This window comes from Anser brachyrhynchus (assembly GCF_964034855.1).
Source record: "Anser brachyrhynchus genome assembly, chromosome: 3".
Taxonomy (NCBI): domain Eukaryota; kingdom Metazoa; phylum Chordata; class Aves; order Anseriformes; family Anatidae; genus Anser; species Anser brachyrhynchus.
This window is the reverse complement of record NC_137696.1, coordinates 4,480,745-4,507,839: the sequence shown is the minus strand read 5'-3', so window position 1 is coordinate 4,507,839 and position 27,095 is coordinate 4,480,745. Positions and strand designations below refer to the sequence as shown.

Below are 27,095 nucleotides of genomic sequence, written 5' to 3'. Positions count from 1 at the left end.
GTGTGTGAGGTTCTTTCCTTTTTGTTTTTGTTTATTTGATTTTTGCTTCCACACCATTTTTCTCCTCTCCCCCACACCATCCCGACGTGCAAGAGTGTTTCGTACCAACATCATTTTTTAAGGCATGACTTGCTTAAAGATATTTTTATATATATTCGAACATATTTGAGTTAGAAAATAGGATGTTTTCTCCAGATATGTTTACAGTCTTTTCTTTGGTCATCTAGTGGTTCCTCCAGGGTAAATCTTCCTCTCCAGAAGAGTGTGGAGGGAGACATCCAGAGTAGTTCCACTATTTAAGGAAAGGTAAGGGTTTTGTGAAGCTAACCTAACTGGATATAGGTCCGTGTGGTCTTCATGCACCTCTTCAGAAAGAGAGAGAGACTTCTTCCTGTGACACCAGTCTCTAGGAGAAATCTCATTCACACAGACCCTCTATGTGACCAAATTTCTGAAAGAAAAAAAAAAAAAAAGAAAAAAAACATGTAATCTTCACCAAGGTAAGTTTCACTGAAGAACCTGCTGGGGTGTAGCCACCATGAGAATCTTCCAAGATCACATGGTGTCCAGGAATGGGATGGGATTCTTGTGGTTTGTCAATTAATCTGAAATAGTTGTGTGAGGACAGATAAAGCAGAGAAAAATCTATTCATAGCAACCTAATATTAACAGCACAATTACAACAAGCATAGAGATAAGTTTACAGAAATGATGGAAAGCCACAATTGCCTCTCCTGTACCATTTTAAATCAGCTCCAGTGACAGTGCTCTGCTGAAGCTACATATTTTCTCCACGCATCCAAAACTCTGAGGAATTTCTTAAAAGGTAAGCTAATGCCTGGGCTGGACTCTGAGTGAGTTAAGAAATTCAAGAGCTCTGGGAGTGAGGAGCACTCTCTTGAATTTGCCGTGGCATTAAATGCTCTCTATGTCTGTAGAAATGCAGCACTAGTCTGTTCGCTTTCCAGATTGGCAAGTCTCACTGGATTCAACTCAGAAACACAGCTGAAATATTCTGAAGCAGGAAGGAATTAGGTAAAAGAAGAAATAAAGATGGCATAGAAAAATCTCCAAATTCAGCCAAACTGATGCAAAAGCAAATTAAGTGTAACAGTGATTTTAAGAAAGGTTTGATATTTCCATTATGAGTATAAATATGAAATGCAGCCTGCATTGAAGGAGTTATTGATAATGTCCACCAAAACTGGAATGAATAAGTATTCATATTGATTCCTTTTATTGGCCATAAAAGATCCAAGTCCTGGCAACATCCCACAGTGTTCCTCTCCGTAGTGTTCCTCCTTCAACATAGCTACAGGGAAGGCTTGTGGAATGTCGCTATCCTCTGTAGCCAATGCGAGAAGTTATTTTTGATTGCCAGGTATTTTAAATTTCATCTAGATACCAAGGTAACCTTGGAGTATGTTAAGGAGACGTGGCTGTGATCATTCATCTAGAGTGATAGCCTGTTTGTGATGAGAGACTAAGAATCATGGCAGTCAGAGATGCAGATGAGTCTCTGAAGATGTCATGGAGCTTCAGCAGAACCCAGCTGTATGGATGATTCCCAGCATCCTGTCTCTAGGTGGGAGAAAGAAAAAAAAAAAAAAAAAAAGAAAAGAAAAAAAAAGGGGGGGGGGAAGGAAAAGTCTTCTTTTTTGTTTGTTTTTGTTTGATTCATTTGGGTTTTTAATTTTCTTAGTAAGCCACAAAATCATGCACTACAGAAAGAAGCCTGCTGCATGCAAGACCATGAAAACATGGATTGCAAGACGTTGAAAATCTGAAAAGAAATTGGTTCTCAGCACAGATAGTGTTGGTATTTGTTTTGTGAGTCATTATGTGCAGAGTCTTACAGAAAACATAAAAGTGAACCTTAGACTATGAGCTGTGTCAGATACTGGACCAGAAACAATTTACCTGTGTAAATTTACTTCACAAATATAATGTTTTTAATATACTCAGCTGTCATATAAATATGATTTTTTTATATTATAGATATTTTTATATTATTTATAATATTTTATATTTTTTATAATCTTTTTAATATTATAGATATTTTTTCCAGTAAAAACTTGCCCATTGGTTTCTTTTAAGTGCCACACAAATATTTGGCCATTGACTATTGCAGATGAAAAATCTGCTGCGTAGTAGATGCTTTCAAAAAATACACATGGACATCACAGTAAAAGCAAGATTGTCTTCTTTCCATTTTCAGAAGAAATGTAGTTCTGTTCAGGGTACCATAAGATTATAAAAATAGCTATACTAGTTCAACCCAGGGGCTGATTATGCACTTTTTTGTTTCCAAATGTTGCTGCAGGCTGATGTATCAGGATGCATGGAACAAAGAGACTTTGAGGGATTTTGACTGCAATTGCTGGCACATTCCTTGTCTTCTGCCTGTTCTTTTTCACCACTATGCTGCAAGCAGCAGGCTTCCATGGAGTGACTGACCATCCTGGTGGGCTGCTGAGGTTTCTTGTCTTCATCCTCTCCCTCGTGCTCTTTAGCAACTTAGTAAACTTAGGTGAAAGACTCCAGGCAAAGATATTCCCCCAAATCATTAACTTTTTCTTCCTTTTTTTGATTCTGGCCTCCTTCACTGGTCTTATGTTCACATTTGGCCTCTACAACATGAAAGAAGATTCTCTGTTAAAAGTGAGTAAAAAGATAAGAGAAATTGATACCTTGTGACCCCTCCCCAGAGAAAGCCTCCTTATCACAAGGTTGGACTAGGACTCTTAGTTTTCCAATAAAGCAGTAGCTGTAAAAGAAAAACAAAAAGCTGTACCCAGCGGCAGCTGGCCAGGGAAGGGGAAGAAGTAGAATAGCATGTGTGAGAGTACACCTGAGAACTGTCCTAGACTCCAGTTATTTTCATATCAAGGGATATCCTGTACCCAGTGTGTTTGACTGTTTAGTAACCTTCAATGGATCTCTTTAATGACTTGAGTGTGAAAAGCACTTTTTTTTTAAATTGTTTAGACAGTTGGTTTTTTTAATTGCAGGGACCTGGCTTCCTTTAGCTTCTTTAGAGGGCCCCAAGTTCTTGCATTGGAAAAGAAAATAAATAGTGACTGATCCCAGTAGTTCATCTGCTCATCTGCTGCACAGAGTTGTCAGTGAAAATCTGAACCCTCTAAGGTAAGTGACTCTGCAACTTTATTCCTGGGACCCCCCAGGAAGAATGCAATAATTTAAAGGGCATTTAATTTAGGGGGGGGGGAAGAATGTAAGAAAGTAACACTCCTTACATTTTCATTTCCTACTGTCCTACTGTTCATCTAAGCATATGATATCCCATATCCCTTCAAATCCCATATCCCTTCAAATGGGATTTAAAATAAGCACTATTATGGAATTTTCTTTGGCTCAGTTTATAACTACATATTTGGTCCTTTACACCTCACAGGTTAGAGCTTATATTCAAAACAAACAAAAAATTGCTGTGGTTATTCTATGTGGAGCCAAGTTTTCAGGTAGCTACTAGATGTTACAACTGTGTTAGTTTGTGAATGCAAGAGGCTGTCATGTTTTTTGTAAGAAAAATTTTGATTCCAAATGAGGAAATTCACTTTTTTTTTTTTCTGCAGGAATATTTTTAACTCTAGATATTTTTTTTCTTTTATGACAAAAAAATATATATATTTTATGCTTTGATTCATCATCATCATTCTATTTCACCTCACAGCAATTTTGTATGGCCAACAGCTACGTACTGAAGAACTATGTGTTGTGATAACAGCAGAAAATTTATTTGATAAATGTTACTTTTGCTTTCTGGTTTTGAATTAGTGGTATTTTTTTCTGAATGTATTTGTTGTTTAGAATGGTTAGCTGAATAACTTTGAGCTATAATTTCATTTTGAAAACTCTTCAGAGGTGGTAATAGTTTGGTATGATATCTTAGACATCTGGTAGTGTTTCTGTTTTCTTAGTGGCTGAGCCATAAAAATTTGAATTATGATTCTAGATTTTATCCCAGAATTCTGCCTTTGAAACTATTTTTTGTATGTAAACTGATTCTATTTTTCATTAAAAAAAAAATCTTAGTGCAAACAATCTACTTTCCAAGAAAGAGTAAGCTTGTGTACAAATAAATAACTGAAAAAATGAATTAAGACCCCTAACTGCTTTTCAGTTTCCATCAAATAATCTCACCAAAACTATAAGCACATTAATGACAAAATGCTATCATGTTGTCCTATGTTGTTTTTACACCTGGGTTCTCAAAGTCAACATTTCATATTGCATTGAATGTATTTCCTAAGAGTGGAATGCTATTTTTTGAATCCCACCCCTAAAGGAGTGTAAATTCCATGAAACTCAGAGAATGTGCTTCAAATCCAATATACTATTGCTTTTGGCTAAAACATTTAGAACGGTGAAGTTAGGATTCTTCCACACAGTTTTCTGTGGGCAGAGGGTGATGAAGAAATGTGGATGTGTTTTGAAGAAACTACTACAGAAATACTTGTATATTTCTAACGTGCATGTTTTCTATGGAATGCCAGTTACAAACATGAATGCAGTGAAATTTGAATTTGCATCCATGTAAATATCTGTAAGTTTAGTTCTTCTGTCCATTAATCTGTACTAAATACTCTTTCAGGTTGCGTTTTTTATGTCTGTTCAGTAATGGAGTTATCCAGAATACAGTCTAATTTATTTTAAAGCCTAAAGAACATGGGGAATTTGACTCTGACAGTGCTGATTAATTGTAAATCTTTAAGTCCATTATGGACTAGAAGTGTTCAAATTATTCTTGATGAACTATTGAATTGATTAATCTTTTTTTTCCTTTTGTCCTGTTCCTGAACTGATCAGGTGTGCTATGAATGTGTTAATTGCTCAAAAATTCATCTAATGCTTGCTAAAAAAAGAAAATGATTGTAAAGATTTTTTAATGAGCTATTCCCTGCCACTGTTTCTTTAAGTACAGGATAATTTTTCAGGCATCTGATTTGTCTCCTTAGTTGTTTTTTCTTTCTAAACCATGGTTAGATAATTCAATCTGTTAAAATGAGAATAAAACCAAAAACATCTAACCCATGATGACTTGGAATATTATTTTTCAGCTTGGATGATTATTCACTGACTATTTTTGAAACATTTAAACTCATAAATATCTTCAGGACTAAAAATGTTTCTCAGATATGCATATGGAGTTAATAATAAGTCATAAATAATTCACGAATGAGCCTACAATGCTTATCAAAAATTATTCACTTTTTTTTAACCACATCTACTTAGGATGTATAAATAACTGCTGACTTACAGATTCTGAAGACCAGGTGGATCTGCTGGATAATTTTTCTGACCTCCTAGGTAGTGTAAGTCAGATAGTTTTAACTAGTTGTGCTGTACATCTGTCTGCATTTATTCTTGTTATTATGAGTGTAGAAAAGATTTAAACTGAAGTAGACAAAAAGCTGGCATACTAACTGGGAAGGCTTACTGATTTAAAAAAAAAATGTGTAACAGTCTTCTTATAGTTAAAGAGTGCAACAGTCATATCACAGTTAAAATTTCGTCCCTGTACAAGGTGTGGAAGAGTTTGGGGAGTTTCTTATTCCCTCTTCTTGTAAAATTATGTAGAACCATGATGGGAAGTAGATTCTAGAGAATAGTGACAGTTGTTTCTCTATAGCAAATGTGATTGTTAATGGAAAGAAATGCAAGACAGCCATCTGTTGGATTGCCCAGCAACAAACTTGGCTTCCAGGTCCCAGTGTGGGCAGCCAGTAGCTCGGAAAGGAACAAGTACTGTGCTTACTGCAAGGGCAGATGGTGTTTGTGGCCAGTCTAAATCCAGGCTGAGCATAACTCCATGAAATGGAAATGTATGCATGTGAATTTGGGTCCTAGAAGTAGTGCAGACCTCTGAGATGCAGGCAAGGTGTTGTCATCAGGATGTTTCTGGTTATAGAGGTGTTCTGCAGCTTTTCACAAGTTACAATCCTGTGGTTCAAGATTATGTGGCTATCTGTCATCAAAAATGATGGATTCAGCACTAGCCTCTGCTTGGGGAGAGCAAACATGCAGATGATCTCAAAGTGCATGTTAGTGCTTAACAGGAAACTAGCATGTCCCTGGACTTGTATGACACCTGCCAGTATATATTGTAAAGCACTAGTGAAGATCACAATGATATTTCCCTTTAAAATGATGAGTTTAGTGTAAGATTTGGATAGACACCGTGGATCCTTATGTTTTGTGCATCATTGGCTTTTATTACAAACCTTTTCCAATGTATTGATTACTAAGTGACACAGTCAGTAATTGGGACTTTGGTTGTCCCAGGATAACTTGGCCTAGCTGCATGCCACAGCCATTCATGCTGAGGGTCCCCGCCAGTATATCTTCTCTCCTACTTGAGATGTTGTGCCAGACTGTCATTTTAAACTGATTTTTATACCTGTCTCAGTTCTTCTGCCACTTAGATATGCTTAGCTCCCCATGTAAAGGAGGTAAGTTCACTCTGCTGTCTGTCTCTAGATCTTTTTAGTGAATACAGACAACACAGTGGATATACTGGTTCCACCTCAAGTCACAGTCTTCAGTGTAATGCTTGAGCATGTTATCACTCTTCCAGGTGACAAAAGAAAGGAGAACTCCTGATATGTTGCCGTGGCCTGGGTGTATGGGAAGGCATTTTGTCATGCCTTTCCCATATATCTGTTGTCGCTAGCCATTACAGCTGCATGTTGATACTCAGGACCAAGCCCCAAAGCTCTGTGAATTCAATGGAAATATCAGTGTGTGGGGTTGTTGTTGTTGTTTTTTTAATCTGAAATTTTATCTGAAAGTGATTTCTTTTTGGATTTCCCTGGCTTGCCTGTTTTGTTTATGTTCTTGTCCCTGCTGAGGCCAATTATACTTAAAGCTGAAAAAATTGAGCCAGTGTTGAAAATCACACCCTATGTGTTCCTCTGAGAACAAAGAGATTGAATTTCAATTAAAAATTAGAGAGAAGTAAAAGGTCACTTGTTAATGCCAATGTAATTTAAGACGGCTGTAAATTAATTTAGTTTCTTTCTCTGTTTTTTTTTTTTGTTTGTTTGTTTTAAGTTCTGTCACATGTTCTTTTGTAGGTCAGTGAAATCACCAGAACTGGTAACAGCCAATGGTTGTAAAAGTTAAAGGGGAGAGGGGCAAGGTGTTTGAACCTTAAGAAAGATATCTGAATAACTGGCTACGCTAAATAATGGAGCAGAGAGCTATACCGTTTGGTCTGCCCTAACAATTTGTTTGCAATATTTTGTGGCAGAGCTCCATTGTGAATATTTGATACATGTGATTGATTTGGTGGAGATATTCAAACTGTTTGCAAACACAAGGACTTGGTTATTGCATTCCATGTGATAATGAGTCTCACGTTCTGAGTTCTTGTTTGTTTTTTGATTTGGTTGTGTTTTGGGGTGTTTTTTCTGTTTGATTGGCTTGGGGATAATTTTGTTTAGACTATGACAGCTTCTGCACATAGATTGTGGTGCCTTTATCCAATGTGTTCTCATCAGCAAATTAGTATTATGTTCTGAAGGAAGGTTCAGCTGATACTGAACTTATACAGCTGGAAGGACTAGGCTACCAGCTGGGGTGGGCCAGCTCATTAACACAGAGGTTGCAAATTTTGAGAATTTTAAATTATAAATTCTATAGCTGCTTGCAGAGAATCCAATTTACTCTTTGATATGACCATATGTCCTTGTCACCTTGAAATATTCACAATATATATTGGAGGTAAATCTCATAGTCTCAGTCCAAACTCTGTTCATAATTTGGTTGGAAAGGCATTCCAGGCTCAGTATATGCAATAGGTAGAATGGAAGTAATCAGTGTTTCCCACTTGCAAATGACAAGTCTTCTCACCTGAGCACGGGGCCCCAGGAGAATGTAAGAAAAAGGTTATGGAGTTTCAGAGGAGATACCTGGCAGATTGTGTGCTGTTTTGAAGAAAGGCTGGCCTTTCTGCTATGTAAGGTTTATTTTTTGCTTAGTTAGCAAATTGTAATGCGATGGTCTAGTCTGGTTCTGATTTTATGTTATATTTAATATAAATTTCATGACTTTGCTTCCATTATAATCTATAAAGCCTGTTTTTTTGGGTTTTTTTTGCTTTAATTTAAATGACCTGGTTTTGAAATTGCTGACTACTGCTGTTTGGATATGCTTACAGAAGCTCCTGGGGAACTTCAGAGGAAGGCACAGGTTGTATCCTACATAAAAATTTCAGTCTCTGAAGTAATGTGGAGTGGGATATGTAAATGGCAACTGATGTATCAGTTTGTGTTAAAGGCAAGGGAAAGGTAAATCAGATTCAACAGAAGGAGGTAAAATCTCTGGTATGTGTACTGAAAGCAAAAGAAAACCCTTCAGAAATTTGGGAGCAAAGCAAACCCTTTTTTAAATGGGACAGAACAATTTCCCAGCGATTCCTAATATATTGGATCATTTTAAAACCTTCTGCAGGCTTTGCCTTTGACCCCAAAACTGAAACAGAGGAATGTTTTACCTTCATTGCTCAAGACAGATGAGTTCATTAGAGTAAGATAACAAATGTGGATTATGTCGCTACAAATGCGAAAGAGGAAGATTCAGGCAAGCACTTCAGGTGCTTGCCTCTGGCTAGGTATGTAAGGCCAGTGTTATATTCTTATCTAGGCACAGCCTTGCTGCTTACCTTGCATTGAATTAAACTGACTGCTTGTCCTCACTATGACTGAAATAGATTAAAAAAAAAAAAAAGGGTAACTAACACACCTTAGCCTTCATGAAATAAAGCCTAGTGAAGGCAAAACACTTTGCTTTGAGATCAGCACTATTCATCTGCCTACGGTTGGCTTAGCTGAATTTATCTCACAGTAAAAGTGAAGTACACTGGCATTTTTTTGTTTGTTTGTTTCGATGTTTTTTGTTTCGTTTTGTGGGTTTTTTCCTTCACGCAACTTCATGTGTGTGCCAATAACCCCAGCTGAAACGGAATACATCTTGAATACTGATTAAATTGTTTTAACCACAGAATTCCTAAGTTATGCTAGCATGGAGATCACAAAGTTGATGGTACAGTACTTATCTTAGAAGTAATTTACCTTCTCCCATACGGAAGCAATCTTCGTCCTTTTCCTGGCTCATAACTCAATTGTGTATTTCAATGTGATTCACTGGTATGTGGCATTCTGCTGTTCTCCTTACCAGATGTACCTGCTCAGGCTTAGTTACTTCTAAAGCCCTCATCCAGCTGTGGGCTTCCTGTGCCACTGTCAGCTGCTCTCCACTGAAGCAGGTGTAATTAACATAGGAACAGTATTTGATATCTTTGCACAATTCTTCCACCCCAGAGTGGCAGCCTGAGATTTTTTGATTTTCTTACTCTTAAATAGGACTCAATAACCCATGATTCTTGTTTGTTTCTATTCCCTGTCAAATGTAAATGTACAGTACGCGAGGCTCCTGACCCTATTCCTGTGCAACTCAATGTCTTCATTTCGCTGTGTATTGGCAAAAAGTCTGCATAATATTTTGCAGGTCCATGGAAAATAATTTAATTCTTCTTCCATTCCCATATCACCCAGAATTTCCTGACTATACTGATAAAGAAGAAATAGCAGGATATTTTAGGTGCTAACATTGATTGGTGTATCTTGGTGTATTGTGCTTTCCTAACCTGGAAACATCTCTCTCACCCGTTTTCCTAAAAATTCAGCTACGTACTCGTTCTTCTCTGATATCTGTCTTTGAAATGTTTCAACGACCCACATTTCAGTTAAGTTGCTTCAAATGCCCTTAAGAGAGCTACAGGATTACAAAACTCTTTCTAGCATATAGATTCACTCTATAATATCACAAGGATGACCGTAATTTTGAGGTCAACAAAATGCATGAGTTTTTTCTGCTCAAATAATCTTATGTATTTCTAGAGAACATCTTACCTGTAAGGTTTTTCTGTTTACTAAGGGGGGTGGGGAAGTTTGAGTTTCCAGTACTTTCCAATATAGATTAGAAAAAAAAGTGAAAATCTTACGTATGTATGAAGTGAGTTGTACTTCTTACACTTAACAGTAAAAACAAAATTTATCTTCTTTCAAAAAGTTTTGTGTATAGATTTGATTAGATGTACTCTTGCAGTGGCATCAATCTGTGAAAAAACTGGTAGTTCGGTTTCTGCTCACTTGAATTTTGGTTTCTGGGTTAAGCACGTGCTTGCAAAAACATAACCACATTTTTTATAAATTGGCCAAATTTCCTGCTAATTGTGTGATTATCCCAGAAAATGAACTGTGATCTGTACGTTCTGTGATAGATTTGTGAAGCTTTGCTGTAAAAGGCATTCAAATAAGCAATAATTTGACCCAAGATATTTATTAATTTTTTATGTTCTATAAATCACTCTCAGTATTAAGGATGCTCCAGTAACTGAAGACATATGCTTGAATTTCTAGTATTAAATTACAGTGTTCAAAATTAATCCACCTTCCAGCTGGCACAATCCATGCCAAGGTAGAAGTTAAAGCCAACATAAAAGACTGTGTGCACATGTGTGTCGTTTAATTTTAAAATATCTAGATGCATTTATGTTACGCTGTATATTTTCAGGCCACTTTAAACTGCAATTATTATTAAAGTAAGAACTGAAATGGGTACGCTTTTGGATGTTGAAGCGTGTCTATGTGTGAACTATAATTCAAAGGTTTGTTAGCCACTGATGCTTGCTGTCTGTGCAGCAGCAGATCTGCAGGTGCCACCCGGACACCACTTCTCACCACTTCTCTGGCAAAAGGAATTGTGACTCTAGTCACTCAGGATATTATGTTTCTTCACCTGCAAATGAATACTTCCTCTGTTGATTTTAGATTTCACCTAACTGCTGTGCTGAGCCAGCTGTATCTTCTCACTCAATTTATAGCACATAATGTGACCCGCATCTTAAAAGCTAAGCAATGTAAGCTAAGATCATGTTCTTTCATGTCTGCTTTACTCTGTCCTTTCTCACATAGAACTCCACCTGCCTGTGTTCAAAATTTGCAAACAGCAGTATTTCAGCATGCTACATAAGTCTGATAGATCATACAAACAAGGTTCTCAGTTTTAGTAATGCCCAATTTCTCTGGCAGTATAAAAAAAAAGTCTCAAAGAAGATGGAAATATGTGTGGGGAGTATGTTGCAAATTTCCTGAGAGATTTTTCTCAATGGTGGCTTTTTCTCAGTGGCTACTATAGGCTTAAGTGCTTTTGAGTAAAAGTGTTTTATTCAGTATCAGGTTCCATCTAGCTGTGATTAGCAAGAGCTTTTCTGAATGATTCAGATCCTGTCTGCAATGTTCACCCTTTAGAGTCCCTGTCCTCATATGCAGTCAGATTATGCAGAATTGAGACTCCTCAAATTTAAATCAAACACTGAAACAGTCTCTAAATGGCCTTGCATGATCAACAAGAAGTTGACATAAATCCCTGTTGCCCCTTCCCTGCAGAGGAACTGAACATCTGTAACTCAAGAAAGGCTTTTGGCAATGCCTAGGGTATCAGGGTTGCTGTGCCAAGACTGCTGTGACTGCTGCCTTTGTTTCCTTTTGGAAAGTTGTAGTTTAATCAAAATAGTAATTTTTCTGCAGATCAATTACCGTCACAAATATACTGTTGACAGATATGTTTGTAGAAGTTTCCAAAATCAATGAATTGATTTGTTTGCATTTTCTGGCTTACTTCTGACTTTCTCATTTCCTTTTATTTTGACAGCATGCTATGCCATATTTTCAGGTTTAATATCATCAAATTATTAAAGGCATTTCAGAATTACTGGTCTGTTTAGTATATCAAGATATTGATTTTTTTCCCAAAATTTAGGGGAGGGGAAAAGATGTGTAAAGTCAGACTATCCAACAAGATGGAAATTCTGTAGCTGCTTTAATGTTTCCATCTATGCTTTTGAGCTTCGAGGGCCTGATTCAGTGCCCACCCAAATAAATGGGAGTCTTTCTATGGAAATAAATGATTTGGGCTCAACTTTAAGACCAAGGAGTTTTCAAACCAATTATAGAGGCCAAGAGTTTTTGTCTTTCTCTTTTAATTTAAAATATTCCTGGTGCTGTGTTTTATGAAAGCCCAACTGGCAGGAGGAAATCTATGTTGAACATCCACATTTAATTTAACGTGAAAATGTGAGGGCTCATGGTTTATACATTGACTCCTAATTATGCCAGATTATTAGTTTAGTGAAATCTGCCACGATCTATTAGGCTATAAGGCTCCAATGCCTTATCACTGGATCTCCACAGTGAACTCTTGATTTTATTGAGGGAGAAAAGCTCTCATCTTCCACCGCTTTCTGAAGTTGTTCCTTCTGGAAATGACATTTTTTTCAGTGAGATTCGGAGATCAGATTACTTTCAGCTAAATGCAGTTCTTTTTATCACTTCTGAAGAATATTGAACCAGTGTCTGGTAGGAAGCTTTGGTGCATATGGAATTGAGATGGAGCACAGATGTGACACACTGGTCACGTATTAAGATTCAAGTCTGGCTGTTCTGGTGGCTTTGTGTGTGTGATGCTGTTGTCAGTTCTGAGTACTCCAACAAGTTCAGGGTGCCACCACAAGTACTACAGGACAGGAGGCCAGATCACCTCCTCTACTACACCTTCATGAACCTGTCTACTGAAAGTACCACACGTAGGAGTGAGCAGAAATTCTGATGTACAGAGTGCTGCTCCTGTGTCCATTGCTTATGCCCCATCCTGTGCAGCTGTAATGGGGGCCTGTTGTTTACTCAGCTGTGCCTCACTCTGTGACACCATGAACCAAGAGGGAATAAAGCCTGTCGCTCCTCGGCTATTCAAGATAAGCACAGAGAATCAAGCTTCATCTTTTATTTCATATCTTGTGTCACCTGAGTCAACAAATGTTACTCTGGACAGAAAAGGGAGCAGATGGCCCCCAAACAGAAGTTTTTCAGAAAGGTACTGTACACTACAACTCATTTTCTTGCAAACCCATTGGTGCATTTTTGAAAAAGGCGGAAGAGATTTTGACGATTTCACACTGTGTTCCATGGCTGCCATTGCACTGTATGTAGGTAGAGTTGCTTTTGTACCGTCCCTGGTAGATACTCAAGTCAATTTTTGGGTTGCCAGCTTCTTTCTGCAGATAGGGAACCTAGGCACTTGTTTCTTTCATTCTCAAAGCCCATTAGCCCTGAGCACAGTTCTCAGGGTTGTTTAGGCTATCTTCACAAGACCCAGGTGGGTTTTTTTGTTGTTGGTTGGTTGGTTTTTACCTGTTTATTTTTTAAATAATAAAGAATGGTATTTCCACTCAAGAGGCTCTCAGAGTTGCTGCTAATAAGACTCCTGGATAAAGATGTAACAATTCTCAGAGTTTGCCTTAGGCACAAACCCCTGGGAGAAAATCTTGCTGGACTGAAAACACTCCTCTCTCCTGTCCCACCCCTTGTTTTTCTTTTTTCCCTCTGTGGCCCAGGTGGGCACATTCAAAAGATTTCTAATAATTTTCTACCCTACTGATGAAGATTTAAGTTCATGTGCTCCCCACACCTTAGGAATCATGTATTTTAGGTGGTGTATTGTGAACTTGGCAGACATAAACTTTTTGACAGTAGTTTCTTCCTGTTTCAAACGTTTTCTGCTCTGTGATCAGAAATACTATTTCAATTATAAAGAAATAATGAGGTGAACTTTTTTTGTTTTGTTTTGTTAATAAAACCTGGAGACATTTCTGAAGAGCTGTAAGACAGAAACAGGATTTCCATTGGAAATAACGTTTTCTGCAAGCACTTACCTTGGCTTGTACACATTTTCACCTCACCTTCAAAAGAGAATGGTGGTGCAAAGCAAAAATTATCCCAGGACACCCTTAGAAATTATTTGGTTTACATCTTGAAAGAGCCTGTTTCTTGTCATGTCAACATTATTGTTTCAGAGCACTAGAGCTCCTAGGCACAATTTCAGGACTGTCATACACACTTAAAGCCATCAGAGGTCAGTACAAGATCGTTCATCTGAGCACTTTTAAAGTCTTTTATTCCTCCAGTTCTATAACAGGTTTTTGATAAAGATGAAAATGAGCCTTCATGTCTGTACCATCCTACTAAATAAAAAGATTATTTCTCTGTAGAAAGCTAATACACACAAAGTGTACACTTATGCTAATATCTTGATGCCATACAGTGTGTCAGAAAATGTTCCGTTTCATGTTTCTACTGGTTTGGGGAGTATAACTTAGCAAGTGCCAGAAGACCGGAATAAGTGAAATAGCTATACCAAGTGCTTTTCCAGACTTTGTTTAATGCTTGTGCCTCACCGAGATCTGCTTGTCATTAATCCTACTGGATATGAAATTTAAGAGTGAGCACCAGGACAGCTACAGCAAAGAGCCTACACTATGTGGTGTGCTATTTTAGTATATATTACTTGGATGCATTGGAGAAGAAAAGAAAATAAAAACACTATATTTTATCTAAATAATTTTCAGTTAAAGAGAATGAATTTTTGAAGCTTATATCCTGTGGATTTATAACTGATTTTACTGTGTGCTATATTTATTTCAACAAATATGCTATGAACTGCTAAAAATGAGAAGTATAATAAAACTCGGAGGAGCAGAAGATTCAGGAAGTTCAGAAGTTATTTTCCAAAAACAATACTTAATTCTGTATCCTTCTGCATCTGTTTCACTATATTCTTTTCCTCAGAGGAACATGAATAAAATTGTATTTGGCTGTACTGCGGGAGAGTGAAAGACAACAAACCTGGTGGCTTCAGTCCCTGCTGCATGTAAGGGTTGAGAAGCTCTGTTATGAGTCTGGCAGAGAATGAATTTGAAATTGTCTCCCACTGTAAAAAGTAGGCTATCGATTATGGAATCTTCTCTCTCTAGAGCCAAACTTAAAATATAAACAAAAATCGGTAACTACAATGGATATAAGTGTTTGTTTAGAAAAAAGAAACTTCTAAATGATTTTGGTTTTGACCCAAAAGAAATATTGAAACAGAGAAAAACTCTGTGAAAATATGATTTTAGTTCCCTGGACAGTAGAAATAATAATGTGAACTGCTTCCTATCTACAACTAAGCTATGAAAATAAAATGCAAGTGTAGAAGGTCAGTTGTAAATGAAAAATGCAATTTATTAACTTGATCTTATTGGGAAAAAAAACACTCAAACTCTGTCTCAGAGGGTAAGAAATATTACCAAATGCTGCACACCCAGAATTGCCAAGGCTTCGGGTTCAACATGGATCTCACAGTACTGGTTGTTTATCTGTGAAGTTCCCACAGCCATTTGTCATCTGAAAATCTCAGTTTTCATTAAGAGAACATGTTGTTGCCTTTGGGCCATGAACTCATGAAAATACAAAAAGCTCTAACTCAACTATTCCTATACTGTCACAAAACAAACAAAAAAAGTATAAAGCTAGGTTTACAAAGTCCCAGTGCTTCAGGAGAAAGGGCTACAGGGAAGGAGGGGAAAAAAATATATCATGAGACTATCAATAAAACTGTGCCAGTTGACAATGCTGAGTGCAGAAGGAGAATCCACTCAAAATATCTAGTTCAAATGTGAGTCCAGTCAACAGGAGACATTTTAAGAGTGCCAACTTTGAACTGACTAGGCAATCTTCGTAGTCCTGGTGAATGATTTAGCAAATCCTAGTATCGCCCATCAGGACCATCATCATGTCTGCCCTGAGGTCTAAACAAAAGCTTAAACAAGGTAGCATCCTGACTTCTGTCCTTACATCAGCTAGTGTTCTTATGAACAGTATTGGTGTATTGGTGTTATCTCAGTAATAATTAGCTCTTATATTATTACAAGATAGCAAAGCAACTTGGATTTTATTGAAGGGGATGCTCAGGGACAGAGTCACGCTGTGAATTCTTTAGGAGGCTGTGACAAAACCTAGAAGGAAGACTCTCTAGAACCCAAGCTATAACTATGTTTAACGATTGTGATTTGAAATAGGAGAAGATATAGAGAAGTATTATAAGAATGGTCAGGAGTTTTACTGTGTCTTACAAAAGCTGTTCTCAGCCTTACAGTTATGTTGTGAGCAGCTGTATTGATTTGAATGGAAATACTCGGAGTAGTAAAGGTACATAAGTATGCAACTGTGGGAAGGCTGCGATATTTGCAAGAGCTTTGGTATCCTGGAAATGACTACAGTTAGATAAAAAAGACTCAGTGCAAAAGTGGTTTGTGTTATTAAAAAGTCGTGATAATGAATGCTGGTTTGAGTTCTTGTAAAGTCTACTAACAACTCTAATTGAGCACATATGTAAAAGAGTAATTATATTAATGATTTGCTTGCTGTTCTATACTATATGAAATTCTGTATTTCTCTTTAATTATACTACTTCCTAAAGTTTTTTAAAGCATTGCCCTAACAACTATGTGGAAGGTTAGTCTGAAATATTCTGTTTTTGACGTCTGGATGGATGTGTAATTTTCTTGTCCAGTTTCGGAAAGACACAGTGGATTCAGCTAGAGAGAATACAAGCAATCTCTAACTAGGCCTAGATAGATTCTGGTCTGAGTCTTTAAAAGTGTAAGTCTGAGTCTGAACAGAGTGCCTAAAGCCAACAGAGCTTTGTATGTGTCATCCCAGGACAAGGGTTATGCCTTCCTGCAGAGTTATCACAGGATTTTTTAATTTTTTTTCCCTCAAGTTTATTTTTACATGGCACTACTCTTTCTGTGTTTGTGGCTTTGTCTTAAACATCAAACTCCGGACATGGGCAATCCTGAATGTACTGCTACAGCAAGCATTATGTTTTCCACTGTTGAGGAATTGTGGTTAAGTCAGGGAACTTTTCGGAGAGGTCCTTTAGTCAAACCCAACTCCATAAGAGAGTACATAGTAGGAGAACCCCAACCTCTCTGAATAAAATTGTACTTATCTAAGATCTAAGATTAGTGGTGTCTCCAGGCCTCAGAAATCTAGTAATAAGGATGTCATTTTTACACTGTTTTAAAAAGGGGTAAAAACAGTATCAGAACTTGGAAATTTTTACACAACAGGGAGTAGCACATACTCTACTACTGATTTGTTGAAGAACTGCCTTAAATTCTATGATTCTATAAATAACGTGTAACAGAGGCAGTAAGCTAGGGCAGGTGGCACCTGGGATACTAAAATGGCAATGGCTTGGCTTGGCTGTCTGCCTTACCAGGACAAGACATTTTGGGAGCTAAATTGGCTGCTAGAGGCTAAGAGGGTCTGGAGCACAGCAGTTGCTGTGGGAAGGAAAGAAGGGTAAGGCCGCTCTCCTATTTATTTCACAGAGGTAGGATAGTACAAGTCATTCTCCAGAATGCCAGTCCTCTATCCCTGTTCCACCCCTTTTTATCCACCTTTCTTTCAATGAAAAGGGATTCTAGCACCCTTCCCTGCTGAGTATTCAGTTTTGCCTGTCCTGATGAGAAATATTGAGTCATCTAAATACTGAGTCATCTCTGTTCTATTTCTAGCATGTTTTCATCCACTGAAGAGAGGTAAATGATATGCAAAAAACTGCGTTAATGCTGCACTAAATCCATGATGTCAGCTGCTGTTTGCCAGCTTATTGAACAGCAGGTGAGGAAAGAAACTTTTAAAGGTAAAACACTGTCTTAGATGTCTGTTAGCTGTAGTGAAAACTCTGGAACTGAGGGACATGTACCAGTGTCAGAGCAACCTGTAGCTGATCACTTATTAGCTTGACATTTAAGCAACATCTAAAAAAAAAAAAAAAAACACAAAAACAGCACAAGACCCCTGTCCTGGGTTACAGTATCATGTACTGAAAAGGTTGCTTGGAAATCCAAGCTGCTAAAGATAGCTGGAGAAGTCACTTCCCAAGCTAAGGGATGAATGCACGTAGCTGGTCAGTGGAATGAGGCCTGGCTAAAAGTGCTCTAAGGCCCTACTTGTTTAGCCTTCTCCAGTGATATTATAATACGTTCTTCTTTGTTTGACACGGGGACTTATTTCAACAGAACCATAGTGACTAGAAAACACAACACTTGATTCCAGTTCTCTCTTGAGGTCTGTCAAACTTACCTTGCATAATGTAACAATTAAAGGTCACATGGAATATAGGAATGAATGAATGAATGCCATAGGACAGAAGTTTTGGTTTTTCAGTGTCTTTGCGCAACATGCAAAAGGCTTCAATCATAAATTCGCTTCCTGTAAAAATGTGAGCATATTTAATGAAAAAGCCACAACTGAAGTTAATATCTTGAAAGAGAACTTGCTCTTCTGGAATTCCTTCAGATGATTTTATTCTCTGGTTTACGTACCAGCTTTGAGCTGAATCTTGGAGTCCTAGCTCCTGAAAAATGGCAGTATTTTTGGAACATCAGGGTTTGTTCAGCTTCCTAAAGCTTCTGTAACAAATATAGGGTGTTTCAGACTTGTGCAGTAAATCTGAAAAACAAATAACCCCAAGTAAGGAACTGAAACATATTTTTGTTGTTGTTGTTTAAATAAAGTTACAGTGCAATTAAATGCAAGGCTTAAACAAATTTCTAAAACCATCTCTCTCAGAACTTTGTGGGTTTAAAAGATTTTCGGATCATTTTGCAATATTGCCCCATCTGCAAATTGAGACCAATTTCTAGGATGAATTTTTAAATTCTCATTCAGACTCTTATCCTCCCATCTATCCCATGGTACCTCTTCAGAGCTTCATTGACTTGAGAGAAGCACAAAATTGGGAAAGAATTACAGCTAAACCTGGTTAAAACAAAATAGCAACTAGGTCACAAAGCCATAGATGGAGCAAAACTCTTAAAGTTCAAAAGAATTTCTGCCAAACTGAAACTATACGGAATTGTATTTAGAAAACCATTTGAAATTTTATAGCAGGTTAGTAAGATGAACAGTAATTGATTTCTTCTGTCTGTTTGAAATAACTGTCAACAATAGTAAAGTATCATCAGTCTGCTGAAGGAAAAAATCTTAGTTTTCATAAGGCAACCTACCTACTGGCTCTTTACCATTATGATTGATAAGCAACACAGACATTTTCTCTCTCTTAACACGTATTTCCCTAAGAGAGAGAATGGACAGAACTGAAATAATGAATAGCAAAAATACAGGCAATAACAACAGGAAATGAGACTAAAGTTAATCCATGTATGGAGTCACGTTTAACACAGTCTAATTCTATGCCACGTCTTGAAATGATTTGTTCAATGGCAATGGGGAAGGCAAACAATTTACTCTATCATGTCACTAAGTTTAGTAATGCTAATAGAGGTGTTGAAGCATAACAACCACTTGGGTAAGTAGTTATATTGACTTCAATAGGTCTAATCACATGAAGCGCTTCATTGAATGAGTAAGAATTGCAAAATGTAGCCATTTGTTGTTAGATCAAAAAATATATTTTGGGTATTTCACAATGCTACTTTCTTTTAAACTGGGTAGCATTACTAGTTCTCATCTGAGCCTGTATAAATCTCACACTTCTGGAAGCACCGAACAATTACATTACAAGAACAATGAACAATAACCTCTAGGCTTTGTGTGAAATCTCTTTGTAATTTCCTGCTCAGAAACTAGGCTTTGTGTGAAATCTCTTCATAATTTCCTGCTTAGAAACTGAAATTTCATCATTAAATATATGTTAATGCTACATCTTTTGGATGAGTTTCGTTAGTAATACTGAGGAGATTTGTGTTCCTGGTCAAGTATCAGTTGTCTTAATGTTTCAGATGTTTGTTGCTAAGAACAACGTACCTGGATTGATTCGGTGATGACACAGAGAAGGAACGGATGGTATAGAGCTGTCCCTGCTCCTTTCATTACGTCAGCAACTGGAAATGATGACAATACCATGCTGGCTTATTCCAAATTATGGAGACCAGTGAACAGACTAGCCTGACTGGCAGGAGATCTCGGAAAAAGAGACTCAAGTCTGCCTTGGACAGCTACAGAGGTTAAATGCCTCTGGATCACGTTGCTGATGAAAGAGGTCAGTAGAGAAGTGGCCCAAGAAAGAGGTTTTGCAATCACCTTGGTGTTTGTAAAGTTCTTTCACCCTTTGGCTTGGGTGAGTTACTCTATTGACTTCACTGTGTCTAATCACATGAAGTGTTTCATTTAAGGAGTAAGAATTGCATATTTGACTTTATGATCAAACACTAGGTAAGAATGTAGTAGTGGCATGATACTTGTATGTGGAAGAAGCTAGAGCAGAAGGATATACTAGACTTCCTGGTGCTTACTGCTGTATTTTTGCAGTAGAATTCTGGTTACTGCGATGTTCTTTTTGTCTTGGTCAGGTTTTCTGTATTACTGTTGATTTTGCCTGACTATGACATTCCAGTAAGATTTTTTTTTCTTTTTGTACAGTGGGATAGAGACAGAACTGTATCAGCTGTGCAACTTAGGAAGTCTTAATCCTTACAAAAATATTAAATTGTCAGGTGCCACAACATTTCTTTGGTTTGCGTACAAATTCCTAAGCAGATATGTGTGCCATATAAAAAAGAAATTCCAGCATTTGCCTAATGTTATGAGCACTCACAGCTGATTGACATCTCAATACATACAGAGAACAAATTCTGGTAATGTTGCTTAAGGAACCAGGGAGACAGTATTTTCATGTGCTTATGGCTTGCAACCATTTTCATTTTGTCTTATTGTACATAATGAGAGAATAAAGAAGGGCACAATTTGTAACTAAGGAAAAACAGATTTTGTTCCAAAAGAAAGGAAACTTGTTAGGATTTTTTTATTTGGGCCTGTGGTACAGATTGTTATAGACCACCAAATACAAATTTTTGGTATGAGTTATTTATTGGTATGAGTCTTTATGAAGTTTCTTCTGTGGCTTGGTGAACATGTTTTTAACAAGGGCATACTTACAGTTTGGAAGGAATGAAAGTATTTACAATGCTGAGATTTCAAAAAGCAAAATGAAAAGAAACTTTAAAATGTGTAAAATTGTTTGTTTGGTAAATAAAAAGTGAATAAAATTACCTATTTGTTTTTTCAGACTGGAAAGTGAGATTTGGATACACTTCAGATCACCCGCTTTACAAGTGTTTTACTCTTGACTGCTCTGTCAGTGTTGAGGTCATTTGCCAGAAGACCACTTGCCTGATGAGTGAAAGAAGGTAAGCTCATAATTCTTGTGCTTCTAGAGGACTCTATTTCATCATTGTATTTAGTCTAGATTCCTAACCTGAGCACCATTTAATATGCCTGCTACAAAGTGTATGAACAATTCCCCAAATATTAAAGTTTAACCCTTTACCCAACATAGTAATTTCCAATGCATTTTCCCCACAAGTACAGTAGCTTATATTGTATTTTGTCTTATTACTTGAGGCAAGTTCCATCGGCCTATCTGAAATGATCTTAGTTTATATGAGTCGCTCCCTGAACTCAAGAGTTAGCAGAGTTCTTTGAAAATTGAAATTCAGAAAAATTATCTCACTCCTGAAAATTCTAGAGTAGTACTTGAAAAATATTGCGACAAGGTCTGTGCTGCTAAGTATGATTTTGGGGGTGATGGGACTTAAATTTTGGTCAGGAGGTTTCCAGCTTTCAGTAACAAGATACTATCAAGCGCTAACGGGTTTTGCATTAGTGCTTAAGAATGCAACCCAATTGCATCTGAAACTTTTGGAAAGGAGAATGACTAAAATCATTATTATTTTAAACATGCTTTATGATATTTCCATCGTTGATGTTGGCTGTATCCAGTAAGTCATGACAACCAATGGTAAAATAATTTTGAAATCAACATAACTACTGGAAACGGTAAAGCTAAGTAGGTGTTTTCAGAGGAAAGTACGACTGTACTGGATTTCTATTGATAAGGTTATGATAATGGCAGGCTTTTAATACAGAGAACAGGTGGTTTGAGATTTCAGTTTTATGTTAAAATTAATAAAAAGGGAAATAAAAGAATTTAGAAGCTTCATTTCTCAAAGGAAATATTCAAAATCTGTGGGTATATGTGAACTTTTAGCGCATATTAAAGATATTATTATATACTATTCAGCTTATGAACACTGGAAAAAGAAGAGAGAGATTATGGAAATAATGGTAATAACAGCAAAAGAGTAGAGGTCTTTATCCTAAGTTTTAATAGATCAAAACAGTTCAGGCAGATGTAGCACCCCAAGATTAATTGACCTCCAAAATTATCCATAAGCTTCAGTTGGCTACCTGAATGCCTGATGTTTTTTTTACGCAAAACTTAGCCTGCAGTATTTAAATGATCAAGTTAGTGCAGATGTAGGCTATTTAAGGTGTGCATTGCTAATTATAAACTGAAAAACCGGGTGTACTTTATAAATTTTATCTAAACCCTGTCTTGAATAGTAGGTGTCATCATTAATGGTGCTGCATAGAAATTGAAAATTTGAAATGTATAGTTTCTTTATCAATTCAAGAATAACATCCGAAATGTTGTGCACATGCTAATACATGAAACTTAGGTCTGGTTATAATGAGCCTGTTTGTCATCTTTTACTGATCTATAATAAATCATTTATGGATTTATTAATCTCTTTTTTCACAAGTCCACTACATTAGTAGTTAGAAATTGAATATATCGGCCATGACTGGCAATTTATTTACACTGCTGTAACTCCACTGACATGTAGTGACTTAAGGAAATAATGTATTACTACAGTGCAAGAGAAGAATGAGATTTTTAACCCTAACTGAAGAAGGAATCACATCTGAGAGTAACAAGAAATATGCTGAATTTATCTAACAGCTATGCATTAAGTGGTAAAAGAAAAAAATGAGAGAAACAGTACACCTAAGCAAAGATCTAGCCATCCAACAATCAGGTGATCTGACATCTGGACATATAAAGTGTCCTGCATAACTCACGTGCGTAAAACAGCTGGAATTATTTCATGTATCACCATTTTACCCCACTGTATACTAAGGTTTCAGCACATCTCCCTGTAGCAACTGGAATACTCAATGCAGTGTGGGTTTTACAGAATGCAATATTAAAATGAGAAATACTATGTATAACATGTTTACTTTGGGGTTTTTAGGTATGTCCACTGCAACTGGGGGTACTTGGGTCATCAGAGTGATGGTCTGGCAATCCATGAGGTAATGTCTGCTTTGAATTAACTTAATTAGTACATACAACTAGTATAGTTCTGATTGCACTGATATCAACAGCAAAAATCCCTGCTGCAGTCTATTCTGCTTTTCAATTAAAGGTAATTTTTAATGTTACATAAGCACCTGGAGGTGTGATTGAAGCTCCACTATGTTCCATATGTAAAATGGTCTGGAAAGCCTACAACAAATTTGAAATATAAGACGCAGAGCTGGTGGGAAGCCAAATTCAGAATATGTTCTGCGCCAGGGGTATGCAAAGAGCATAAACAGAGCATCTGTTCTAGTCAGCAATGTTTGAGCTTCCCTTTGAAAACAAGTACTTTCGTGTAGGTGTGAAAAACTTTTCCTCCTTTCTCCTCAAAGTGCACAATTGCTAGAAATGTATCTTCATTTAAATTATTAGCACTTCATCCCTTTCAAAAGCAGTTTTTGAAAAATTCTTCAGCTTCATTGGCCCTTATCTTCTGTTTCTGAGATAAGAAGGGTCATTTGGTTTTAAAATGTTTTCTGATCCCTTCATGAACCTGGGTAGTGTAATCAAGCTGTTAAACTGAATTCATCCTTGTCTTCATAGGAGTTATAGTCTTAAAGAAAAGTTTTTGAAAGCTTATGAAACTGCCAGTTTGTATGGTCTAACAAGCGTTCACACACGGTGCCTAGTTCTCCACATTGTTTCAATGGGTGTATTGGTTTATAACTGTGTACTGTAGATTTCCAGCTCTGATCAGTTCAGTAACTTTACTCACATCAAAGGAAACCTTTGATTCCCAATAAATACTTGTATGTATCACTGCTTTGCTGCCAGCCTGCAATCATAACTGGAAATCTCTTCCCTTACTTATCCTCATGCAAACATTTTTTATTATGAACATCTAGTAAGAATTCTCAGAATTTTCTGTGGCTACTCTGCTGTGGTTTTTTTTTCTGAAGATTTTGTGGGCAAGCAGGATGGATGAAGGCCAAAACCTCTTTGTGCCTTACTGAAAGCTTATCCACAAAAATCTGTTGAAAGGAAGAGAAGATAGAAATAATAGATTGTGATAATAAAACAGTACAGATGAAGTTCAGATAGTGTAAAAGATCAAGTCCCTGCCTGCTCCATGCTGTTTCCCAAGAGCTTCCCTTGAGCCATCCAGCAAAGAACTGGAGAGGATTAATGAGGTGTGTCTAATTATAAAGGTGATACCTGTTCTGGACTGCCCAGAGCTGAGTTTTGGGAGTTTACAGATATTTTTTTTTTCCTTTTAGAGACAAGGAATCAGATGGGAGGGAAAGTATATGAAAGAGTAGTTCAGTTGGAAGAGACCCTAAAGATCATCTAGTCCAGATAAAGAGGAGGAAGAAAATGTTGACTGCTTGAAAAAAATCAGGAATCTCCTATTTCCTTTGTGAAAGTCCTTTCTACATGAACCTGTGTGCATGTGACTTCCCACAGAACTGTTATTGTGCCACTTCTCGATCTATGAGCCTGAAAGCAGGTTAGTAACAGTCCACCTCTGCAATAAAAACCAACATATCTTTCTGGGCTATCACTGTACTAAATAACAACAATTTTTTTAAGGGCCCATTTGGGGAAAAAGAAAAGAAAGTCAATTAAAACCTTTTCCTTCCCAGCCTCCTTTGCCAGAGTTGAAAAATGAAAGTTGCAGGGTTGTAGAAAGCCCATGAATGAAATTCACAGTTGCAGCATAGGGAATGAAATTGAATATTCAGTCTTTGGTACAGCCTTCAAGTTTGTGGATCTCTCCATAAGGACTATAAGTTTCCACAATACACTTTCTTTTCTTAGGTACATATATCCATGATCCCTAAGAAGTTCTTGCACCCTAGTAGCTCACAGGTGAGAGTGAAATTGCTAAAAATGTCTCTTAGGGAAAACCAGTGCTGCTCAGAAGCCTGGAGTCACATTTCCAGCTATGAAGTAACACTTCCCTATCCATTAACCCTTAGAGAGGCCTCCACTCCCCTAAGGATTTAGCTGCAGTCTGAGGTGAGAAGGACAGACCTGTGCCCCCAGAATGGCAACCTCCGAGTCCCTTAGAACAGGAGCAATGTTGAGGAACCTGTCAAGACTTGATATGTACATGGAGGGCAAAAGTTAAATAAAGATGTTTACATAAACAGGAAAAAAGGTTCTTCCATCCACACAGTAGTCATTTATTTGTATATGCTGACAGGATAAAGCTGCTAAACCACTGTTTTTGCTTCAGCCAGGGAATTTTTTATAACATACCTTTTGTTTTTTGGCTTCCCAGCCCTTAGTCATGCTTCCACTGGCCTTTTGGACAGGCCTGGAACATCCTCATCTCCTCTCAGTCTTGAGCTTGGCTCAGCCTGACTTCAGATCCTGACTCCCAGCCAGATATAGCTCAGCTTTCACAGCTGGACATGGCTTCGTGCACCAGTGCCCACACCGCTGGCTGTGCTTTTCCTGTCAGAGCATAAGCATTTTGTGGTGAATTCACAGAAATTTATTTTTTAAGTGATGCAGGACTACCTTGTTTGTAGGAGCTTCCTGCTCTGGAGATCTCACAGCATGTCTTCTGGAATTTCATATAAACCAGCTAAGCTGTAAAACATGCAATTTTTTTCCCTGTGGTTGATCTTCCCAAGCAGCATCCCACTTAGGTAGTCTATGCTACTCCAACCCACCCTTGCCTTTTGCCCCTGCCTAATTTTTCAAGCTGCCATTAACAATTCCCTCTGAATTGCATGCAGAGAGTATGTCCCAGCCCTCTCAGATGCCTTGGGAGAGGATCTCTTAAAGCTGGTGGAGCTGCATCATCTCTGCAGGACTCGGGAAGACGGCAGCCCTGCAGCTGATCCAGCCCAGCCTGCATACAGCTGGCCTCCCGGTTGAGCAAGGCCAGGTGGGAGCATTGCCGTAGCAGAGCTCTGCCTGTTGTACCATGTCCTCTCTGTTGCACTGCTGGTTGGGTGCATCTGCCTGTGCCATGGGTCTTTGTTCTAAGATGCTCTAAGATTATTTCCTGACCAAATTTTGTATATCCTTCAGGGGGCAGTTGTGCAAGGGCACTTGAGCAGATCCATCGGCAGTTGTGTGCAGTTTTACACCCAGGTATAGGGTAACATTTCTACCCTTTCCCACAGATGTGTTGGCTAGACAAGGTTTAAAGCAGCAGACATGGATTAGGGGTTCTTCCATGTAAAAGTTTTGGAAGTTTAGCCTATACCCAGTGCTGGGGAAGTATGGATGAATCTGTAAAGACACCCAAGAAGATGACTGACAAGCAGATACATGATACTTGCAATTGCTTATTTTGCTTTGTTGCTATAATTCCCCTCTGTCCATTTACTTCAGCCTCACTGATCACTACATGAGGATTTTATGATCATGTCTGAGGCAGGACATATCTCAGATATCCACGTCTCCACAGGTACCAAACATACTGGGATCCTAATCAGAGAATAAGTCTTCAGTGGTACTCAGAATTAATAATATGGACTTCTGTTGTAAGAGAAGTGATCAGGAGAGCAGGAGGACTTTTTAGCTCCGTTCTCCACCACTGGAGCATGCTCTGCTGCTAATTTAATTATTACAAAAACTATGACATTTAACAAATTGAATTGGGTGTTCCAGTTTTTTTCAGTCCCTATTTGACATTGGTATCTGCCCTGCACAAATAAGCATAAAGCTAGCAGGTGCCTCTGCATAGATCCTTACTGCTTCTTGTGGCATGTAAATTTGCACCTGTCATGAACTGAAATGATGAGGATCTTGCAGATAGATTGCAAGACCATTTCACAACTATATCATAACTAACTGTTCTCTGGGATAAACAGGAATCCTGTGGAAATCGTTCTGGATTAAGACATTACAGTTTTCTAGGGATCAGCTCTCACACTTTTCTTGCAACACTGTACTTTTGTAATGGTAGATAATCCAGTAGCGCTATTACAGCTTGGGACCCTGTGGCCGCTCTCATGACACACAATGGTTGGTCTGAGCCAAAACTCTATCAGAAG

General features: G+C 37.7%; 1 protein-coding gene across 10 annotated transcripts in view; it reads left to right on the top strand.

Annotated features, from left to right (window-relative positions):
- The window catches only part of SPTLC3 (serine palmitoyltransferase long chain base subunit 3), a 175,073-nt gene that overhangs the window by 57,842 nt on the left and 90,136 nt on the right, over positions 1-27,095 (top strand). For 4 of the 10 annotated variants that reach the window (XM_080588393.1, XM_080588400.1, XM_080588399.1 and 1 more), the window contains 12 exons: positions 228-306; positions 754-1,585; positions 1,703-1,815; positions 2,324-2,661; positions 3,012-3,147; positions 17,486-17,591; positions 19,718-19,977; positions 21,004-21,124; positions 23,033-23,093; positions 24,357-24,586; positions 25,827-25,978; positions 26,431-26,506. The gene's annotated coding sequence lies outside the window, so the exon portion shown is untranslated. Of the gene's footprint in view, positions 1-227; positions 1,586-1,702; positions 1,816-2,323; positions 2,662-3,011; positions 3,148-17,485; positions 17,592-19,717; positions 19,978-21,003; positions 21,125-23,032; positions 23,094-24,356; positions 24,587-25,826; positions 25,979-26,430; positions 26,507-27,095 lie in introns of all 10 variants that reach the window. The other 6 variants (XM_080588395.1, XM_080588394.1, XM_080588397.1 and 3 more) reach the window with 6 other exon arrangements.